Source organism: Orcinus orca, chromosome 19 (genome assembly GCF_937001465.1).
Source record: "Orcinus orca chromosome 19, mOrcOrc1.1, whole genome shotgun sequence".
In the NCBI taxonomy this organism is placed as follows: Eukaryota; Metazoa; Chordata; class Mammalia; order Artiodactyla; family Delphinidae; genus Orcinus; species Orcinus orca.
Genome location: NC_064577.1, coordinates 21,584,476 through 21,593,675, shown reverse-complemented (window position 1 = coordinate 21,593,675; position 9,200 = coordinate 21,584,476). Strand labels below are relative to the sequence as shown.

The 9,200-nt window shown below is 50.8% G+C and overlaps 1 long non-coding RNA gene across 1 annotated transcript in view; it reads left to right on the top strand.

Moving 5' to 3' along the window:
• Positions 1-1,032: 1,032 nt before the first annotated feature.
• LOC117203522 (uncharacterized) overlaps positions 1,033-9,200 on the top strand; it is a 41,747-nt gene continuing 33,579 nt past the window's right edge. The window contains exon 1 of the long non-coding RNA XR_004486301.2: positions 1,033-1,238. This is a non-coding gene — a long non-coding RNA (uncharacterized LOC117203522). The remainder of the gene's footprint in view (positions 1,239-9,200) is intronic.

Below are 9,200 nucleotides of genomic sequence, written 5' to 3'. Positions count from 1 at the left end.
TCTTCCCCTTCCTCCTTCTCCATCTCTCTGAGGCCTCCAGGAAGGACAGGGGTAGTCCACGGTCACAAATGGCTCAGAAAGTTGAGCTGGACCATTGTTTTTCTGCCCGCTAGTCCTGGGCATAGTTCTGTGTACTGTCTGTGTATCTTCTTTGGCCAGGTGTCCAGTCAGATCTTTCCCTATTTTTCATGGGTTTGTTTGTGTTAGCATTCTTCGTATGTTTTGAGACAAATTCTTCATCAGATGTGTGTCTGCAAATATTTTTCTCCCAGTTTGTAACTTGTCTTTTGATTTTCTGAATAAGGTCTTTCATGGAGTAGATATCTTTAATTTTATAAAGTCCACAGTATTCCTTGTTTTTCTTTGTAGATTGCCTTTTTGTGTTGTGTGTTAAAACTCCAAAGCTCATGATCTACATGACCAAACTCAAGCTCATTGTCAATTGTCTTCTACGTTTGCTTCCATAATTTTGAGTAGTTTTGTATTTAAATTTTGTCTGTGAATAACTTTGAATGAATTTGGTGTAAGTTGTAAAGTTTGCATCTACATTCATTGCGTTCCAAATGGTTTCCAATTTGTTGGAGTTATGGGGTGTCCAGTTTTCCCAGCACTGTTTACGGTGGGGACTGTCCTTCCCCTCGGCGTGTCCTTGGCCCCTTTGTCATAAATTAACCGACCCCAGCCGTGCGTGTTGAATTCTGGGCTCTCTGTCCGGTTCCTCTGGTCCCTGCGCCTGTTTTTGTTCCAATTCCACACTGTTTCAGCCACTGTAGCTTTTCAACAGTGTGTGAAGTCAAGTAGGGAGATGCCTCCAGCCTCTTCTCCTTTCTCAGTTAATTGTTCCCTAACTGTTTTCCGAAAACTTTGGGGATATTTGTCTCCATTTCAGTTTGAATTTCCACGGTTTAACAGATTCAGAAGTTCCGCCAGCAGGGGGCGCTGTCTCCAGTAACCGACCACTTCCCGCACCGACCACAGGGTGGCGCTGAGCCCGCCTCTCTGACCCCCACAGCGCATGCGCGTTCCCCGCGGACTCGGCTCTGAGCGCAGCTGAGGGGAGTTGTGTGTCCTCAGGCACTGCCGGGGCTGCGGCTGGGACGCTGGGCTCAGCGTCAGTGCTGACAGGAGCTCGGTCTCCTCAGGACTCGCTGGGGTTTCGGCTTCAGGACAACGTGGGGCTGCGTCCACGCTGACGGGAGCTGGGTTTCCTGAGGACGCAGGCGACGCCGGCGGAAAAGGTGAGGAGACAGTGAGGAAAAGTGGGGAGAAGCTTCCTGGGGGCGACGGACGGCTGCGGGGGCCCGTATTCGTGCGACCCAGGAAGGGCTTGGCGTGCAGAGCTGGGTTTTTGGTCAGGCTGGTGCGCGGTGGAGCCGCGTGGGTTACGGGGTGTGCCGTCTTCCCCGCACCGTTTACCGCGGGGCTGCCCTTCCGCTCGGTGTGTCCCTGGCCCCGTTGTCGTAACTTAACGCCCCCCCCCCCCACCGTGCGGGGTGGGTTCTGGGCGCTCCGTCCCGTCCCTCTGGGCTGTGCGCCTGTTTTGGGCCAGTTCCGCACTGTTTTGGGGACTGTAGCTTCGCCACGTAGGGTGAAGGCAGGGAGGGAGATGCCGGCGGCCCGTTCTCCTTCCTCCGGGTCGCCTTGGCTCTTCGGGCTCCGTTGTGGCTCCACGCGCGTCTTGGGAGGATTTGCTGTTTCTGTGGAAAATGCCATGGCATTTCGGGAGGGCCTGCGCTCACCGTGTGCACCGCTCTGGGTAGAAGGCATGCTCTAACAATGTTCATTCTTCCGTTCCATGAGAACAGGGTAATCTTTCCATTTCTTGGTGTGTCTTTTTCAATTTCTCCATCAATGTCTTAAAGTTTGCAGTGTGCAGGTCTTTCACTTCCTTGGTTAACTTTATTCCCAGGTATTTTGTTCTTTATGGTGCAATTGTAAATAGGGTTGCCTTCTTTCTTTTTCTGATGGTTCATTATTAGTGTTTAGAAATGCACTGATTTCTGTGTATTGATTTTGCAACTTTACTGAATTCATTTATTAGTTCTAATAGTTTTTTTGTGGAATGAAGTGGAAAATTGGACTTCCAAAATCCCACTGTTTCTACCGTATCCGGGTCGTCCACAACACGGAGGACAGTGGCCCCTAATATAACCTTCCCCCAGTGCCTCTAAATGACACGTGGACTTCGGGTGAACTGGATCTGGGTAGGGCTCGGCTGCTCTATGGAAGCTTGATGTTTTCTCTGCTTTTCTGGCGTGCTATTGACATACATGATGTTTTGAAAAGTAATTTACTTTCCAGTAATTTCAAACATACAAATTTACACACATAAAACAAGTCTTGTATCTTCACTAAATATATTCCTAAATATTGACGTTGACATTATTTACAGTGAAATTGTTATCATAAATGCTTTTTCAGGTTATTTATTGCTAGTGTATACATATAAGATAGATTTTTGTGAATTGATATTTTGCTCTATAACTTTGCTGCATTAGTTGACTAGGTCAAATAATTTTTTGTTCATTATAGGTAGTTTTATATATAAAATGATGTGATCTGTGTTCTGTGAAGAGACACAGTTTGAATTTTTCCATTCACACATGGATGCCTCCTATTTCTTTCCTCAAGATTCTGGGTAGGACTTCCGGCGTCCTATTGAGTAACAACGATGAAGACCAGCTTCCTGGCCTCGTTCCTGATTTCAGGAGTAAATCTTTGTCTTTAACATTGAGCATGATGTTTGCTGTGGCTTTTTGTACTACTCTTTTCCATATTGAACAAATTTCCTTTTATTCCTGCTTTCTTGAGTGTTTGTATCATGAAATAACACTGGTTTTTTATTGTAGTTTTTTCTGCATTAATTGATATGATCGTGTGTTTTACTTCACACTTTTATTGTGGTTTATTACATTGCTTAATTTTAATATGTTGAACAACCTGAAATTTCTGGTGTAGAGATACTTGCTTATGGCATTATCCATTTAATGTTCTTTTCGTTTCCTGTTGCTATTATTTTGTGATGGATTTTTATATTCATCTTTATAAGGTATACTGGGGTAGTTTTCTTTTTTATGATGTATTTGTATAATTTGGTTAGATTTGGCTTGGTGTAAGTGGTGTGGAGGGTTAGCGTTAGGGCTGGGGCTCTGTATGGTTTATGGTTGCTGTTATGGTTTACGTCTTATGGTTATGTTTACAGTTATGACTTATTTATGCGTATGGTTAATGAATACATTCTATGGTTTATGGTTTTGGTTATGGTTGTGGTTTTGTTTATTCCTTAAGGTTTATGGTTTTGGTCTCAGGGTGTTAGGGTCCTGCGTTAGAGTGGGTGTTAGGACATGGGCTAGAATTAGGGTATAGGTAGGATACGGGTAGAGTATGGGTTAGGGTAAGGTACAGGTTTAGGGTACGGGTTAGGGCTAAGGTTAGCTCAGGGCTTAGGGTCAGGATCAGAGTTTAGGGTGAGGATCCGTGTCGGGGTTAGCGTCAAGGCTGAGCTCGGCCGTTGTTTTCTGCTCCTCCAGCCCTGAGCCCTGATAGAAGATGAATGAAGTGTCTGCTCTGGTCCCTCACTGTTTCAAATTGAACTCAACATCAGTCCAGTGTTCTTAGGGCCTCAGAGGTCACACAGGGTTTCCCTACACCCTCCCTCCTGGGTAGGGAGCCGGAAGGGCTTGGCGTGCAAAGCTGGGTTTGCACTTCTTGAAGTTGTCTCCCGCTCATGGGCCAGTTAAAATGATTAGAAAACAAGCCAGGGCTGCAGCCCCTTGTCTATCCTGACCCTCAGGACCCCACACTGGTTCCTTGGACCTGGCCGGTGCAGCAAGGCCCACTTTCTGCAGCTATGAGCCCCTGAGGGGTGAGGATTGGCCGACCTGGGCAGCCTGACCCGGCCGGCCAGCCCTCCCCAGGTGTGCCTGGGTTGAGGTCAATATAAACACCGCTCCAGGCAGCAAGAGCCCCTGCAGCTGTTCCTGACGCCATATTCTCTGCCCCGTCAGCAGTCTCGGGGCTGGGCTGGTGGGTGGAGTGAGGGGCTGCGGCTCTGTGGGTGGCCCGGTGTGAGTGGGGCTCTGCTGGACTTTCTGCAGGAGTTGCCAGGCTGCCACCTGCTAAAGAAGAGGATGTGTCACCCATACCTGCCGCTGGAATTTCTCCCTGGGCAGAGGTGAGGAAGGAAAAAAGCAGTGGGGGCTGTGACAGGAGGGGTACCTCAGGCAGGGAAATGGAAAGCTTCCAGAAGAGCGCCCAGGGCCAGGACCATCCTGGCTGGCCTGCAGGCACCAACTCGGCCTGCGTGCTGTGGCTGGTGTGGCTCCACGGCCCTTCCTGTAGGCTTTCAAGTCCTTGCACACATTCAGGTGTCTTACCTGGGAAGGGTGGGAACAGTTCAGCAGCAGCTGGCCTGGGGCTCAGCTCACGTTTACTCACAGACGCCACAGCACCGTCCCCCAGCTTTGCAATGAGGACGCTCCTTGCGGGGGGGCTGCTGGCTGCATGGGAGACGATTCCCCACCTCTGACCAACTTCAGAATTGTTTACCACTAGAGCAAGTGTCCTGATAGGGTTTTCATCTGTGTAACTAGTGGGTTCTTAACTAGCAATGTGAAGGGTGACATCAGAAGTCCTGAATTAGGGTGGGAATACTTATCCCCAACAGGTTCAGGCGTAAAAACCTGGGGAGGCCGTGTGCAGCCGGCACCCTTAGGGATGGGCTTCCGACTGACCCTTCAACATTCTGGTGTCCAGCCACTGCTTTAGGATTTCTGGGGCCCGGTGCTGACTCTAAGGGTTCTGCAATCCAGCCTCTGTCGGCCTTTAGTGAGACCCGCACTTCCGGGATCCTACAGAGCAGGGTCTGTGTGACCGTTCTGTGGCTTCTGTAAAAAATGACCACAAGCTGGGTGGTTGAAAACAACAGGAATTCATCCTCCCCCAGTCCTGGAGACCAGACATCTGAGGTCAAGGTGTTGCAGGACAGAAGTCTCTCCAGAGGCTCCAGGATAGGGTTCTTCCTGCCTTTTCCAGCTTCTGGGAGCTCCAGGCGTCCCCAGGCTTGCGGCTGCATCCCTCCCGTCTCTGCCTCTGTCTTCTCGTGGCTTCTCCTCTGTGTCTGAGTCTCTCCTGTTTTGTGTCTCATAAGGACTCTCTCAATTGGATTGAGGGTCACCCTAACCCAGGATGACCTCACCTCGAGATCCTTAACTATATATACGAAGACCCTTTTCCCAGATATGGTCCTGTTCACGTGTTCTGGGGGGCACATCTTTCGGGGCCAGCATTCAACCCATTGCCTGTATATAAAATAACCCTCATTTTAGGAGATTACCAGAGTCCCATATAGACTGGCACAGACAGCAGCCATGTGGGTGGGGTCTGGGCACAGTGAGGACCCTGGAATCACCTGGAAAGGATGAAGTCCTGGCTGCATTAGGTGAACTCTTCCACCACGGGGCACGTGCAAACAGCCACTCCACTCTGTCTGTGGAAAGGGACCCAGTGCCGAGTCCAGAAATGGTTATATTGCAAAGCTGGCTCTCCTGGGATTTCATCATCAATAGCATCATGTAACCAATAACTACGGGCTTGGAGGAGTCACTCTCTGGCACATGATGACAGCACTGTCACTTTAGGCTCATCAAGCCTAGAATAGGAATGTTTGAAGGAGAAGAGTTTGGGAGATTGCGAAGCTTGGTTGTCAAGGAAACTTCTCCCTTAAACTGAAGGCAGGGCTGGGAGAGCTGAACTCCTGGGATCTTTTAAAGGGGCTGCTCTGAAGCACCATCACCTGAGAGGTGGTCTCAGCGTGAGCTGGGGTTTGAGAAAAGTGTGATGAGATGAAGCCTTTCTGTGACAGCTGGGGAGGGGTTTGTAAAGCACCTTGGCTTTTAAGGCAAATGTTTGTTGCTGAAACAAAGTGTCTCCCAAAACTGGGCTGAAGCTCAAGATGTCTCTGTCCCCTTCTTGCGAGAGACCAGGGCAGGTGGGTGTGGGGGCCCAGGCTCTGTCCCCCTGGTTTCTCCTTCCTGCTTCCAGGTGAGGGCTCCAACAAGCAGGGTGGGGTGACCAGGTGGGCATCATGCCCTCCGTCCTAGGATGCAGGCTGGCCAAGGCCCTCACCACCTCCACCCCTTCCTCTTGGTAACACGAGGCACTACACCCCAGCTGGGAAGGCTGGGAGGTGCAGGGTAGCTGTGAACAGGAAAAAGGGAAATGGTTTCTCACGGGCAGCTGCACGGCTCTCCTGTGAGGGTCACCTGGACACACCTGGTAGCGCACAGACACTGGGTCCTGTGAAGCTTCGATGCTTTGTGGTTCTGGAAATCCTATAGGAGACGGTCCACAGCAGGGTAGCTAATGCTCTCAGTGGAGCTGGTGAAGCCAAAGATCTGCAGTTCAGACTGAAGGTGCCGATGTACATACAGGACAAAAGCATCTCGTGGGATTGGACTTCGGGCACGTTTAACATGAATGCAGCCATGTTAATGCCTAGCATCTTGTATCTTGTGCCTCCCCTCAGGGACCCCCTCCTCAGTTCCTGGGGCTCCTGTAACTCACGTACAGGGGGATGGAGAGTGGGCTCTGTCCAGTCTGAGCCCTGAGTTACCCTGCGTGTGAGTCTGCTCAGGACCACCGTAACAAATAGCACAGACAGGGCAGCTTGGGTAACAGACCTATCTCCCAGTCCTGGATGCTGAGATCAAGGCATGTGCACGCGGGCTTCTCCTGAGGCCTCTCTCCTTGGTGCTTAGACAGCCGTCTTCTCCCCAGGTCCTCACATGGTCTCCCCCTGTGCCTATCTGTGTCCTAATCTCTTCTTGTAGGACATCAATCCTATTGGATTAGCATCCACCCTAGTGACCTCATTTTTACCTTGATCACCTCTTTAAAAATCCCATCTCCAAATACAGCCACATCCTGGGGTCCTGGGGGTTAGGGATTCAGCATGTGAATTTGGGGGGACGTGATTGAGCCTATACCATCCTCCTTAGGAACCAAGTGTGCTTCGGTCCTTCCTTCCCTCAAGTCACACGAGGTGATGTAATGGCTCAAGGAGAGGCCACTCGTGCAGAGTTTGTGTCCCAGCTGGGGAACCCTTCTCTGCTGTCTTTGATGAGGCTGTGGCAGTGCCTGCCCCGTCCTGAGGTGAGCAGTTCTGGGGTTTCCTGCCGTGTCTCCCGGCCTGCTGAGGTGCCCATTGTCAGGGAGCTCAGGAGCCAGCAGCCTAGTGGGGATGCCGGGGACTCTCAGGGCCTTGGCAGGTGTCTCTTCCGGCAGGTGCCCTAGTGAAAGTGGGGAAACATTTGGGGGATTACAGGTGGGAGAGAGTCAGTCTCGTTTATGCTTCAGAAAGACCACGTTGGGGTGGGATGTGAGACGCACCATGGGGCAGGGAGCTTTGTCAGGCCTGATGGAGGAACCAGGCACAAGATCGGGCTTGGGCCAGGGCTGTGGGCGTAGAGGGGAATTAGTGTGGGAACTGGCCACAGACTGTTGTCGAAATCTCGGCTTCCCTGTGCACCAAGGCTGAACAGAAATACGAGGACGGGTTTTGGAGGAAGAGAGAGATGGCTTTATTTTTCTGTCAGGCAGCAGGGAAGACACAGCTGGCTAGCGCCTCAAGAACTGGGCACCCCTCCTCGAGAATCAGGGAAGATTTTATATGTGGGGCTCTCGCAGTCGGGGTATAGGATGAGGATCAAAGTAGTGAAGGTCTTGCATTCCTCCTTTCCTTTGCATTATTTTAAAACAGTCATAGCTGGCATCAGGCTGCGTGATAATTGGGGTCCAGCAGTCTGGTAATTGCGTCCGTTTGCCTCTGGCTTATCGGCGGTGACCTCGTTTCTGAAATGCAAAAACCATAGGGGGTGATTTGTTAGGAGGGGCGTGTAGAATGTTAGTGCTGGACATAATAAGGTTAGGGAGTGAGAGGCAGGGGATGTAGCTCTCACAGAGTTAGGGATGATGGGTGCCAAAGGTAAATTACATAGTGTCATGGAGTGAGGTTAGTCTTGTAAAGTACAAATCTAGTGACTACAAATGAGTGACAAAGTAAAACAAGAAGTGATGAACTCTTTCAGGCCAGGTTATGTTTCTTCTCTAGCCTGTTCACTGTTCCCTTTATTTTCCTTGTTCTCAGGGGAGGGAAAACTTCATTTCTATTTTTGCTACAACAAGACTCTGGAGGAGCAGATGACAGTCACTGGGGCACAAGGAGGGTGGGAACCTGGGAGACCCCAGTGTTACCTAACCAAACTTGGGTCTGCTTGCCCGAGTGCAGTAAAGCCAGTCTACTGACACCAGTTGTGGAGAAGGAAAGTGCAGCTTTAATTGTAAAAGTGCCAGTACAAGGAGGACAGGTGGCTTGTGCTCTAAAACCCCGAAGTCCCTGAGTGATTTCAGCAAGGAAATTTTAAAGGCCAGGTGAAGGAGGGGGGTCGCAGGGTATGTGATCAGCTGGTGCACCGTTCTCTAGTTGAAGATGAGGTAACAGGCGGTTAACATTATAAATTATAAACAGAATCTCTGGGGCTACCTGTTCATGATCATCAAGTAGTTAATTTCTTCCACTTGGTGGTGGTTTTAGCATCTGTAAAACAACTCAGGAAGTGTGCATCAGACACTGTTATCCAGGTACTTCAGAGAGGAGCTACAGCAGAGGATGTGGGGGAGGGGTCTGTCCTAGGAAGGCCCCGTAGGGTCCTGCTCGGTTACACCCAGTGCCTGGGCTAAGCAACCTGGGAAGGTGGGGCTGCTCCTGGGTGTGGGGAACTGCAGCATCCCAGTCCTCTGAGGGGCCTGTTAGCCCCCAAGGGAGACGGGGATGCAGCGGCTGGACAGAGGTGTCTGGCCTGGGAGAGGGGTCCGGGCTGGAAATGTCACTGGAATCATCACAGGGAGGGAGAGAAAAGGCCAGTGGGGACAGGTAGGTCACAGCAGACTGTGCAGGTGACTGCGGTCCTGGTGGAAGCAACTCAGAGCCAGAAAGGAGTGGCCATCAGGGGCTGACCTTCATTCTCTTGTTCGTTTGTAAAGCCGTTGTGTCAGAGTTTGAGACACCGCCAGGAGTCGTCTGGGCCCAGTGCTGCCATGGCTTCATCAAAGGGCCCAGGGGGAACAGAGAACCACTGCAGGCCTCGCCCATGTCCGCACTGGGAATGAACCCCATCGGGGCTCCTGGGCTCACAGACTTG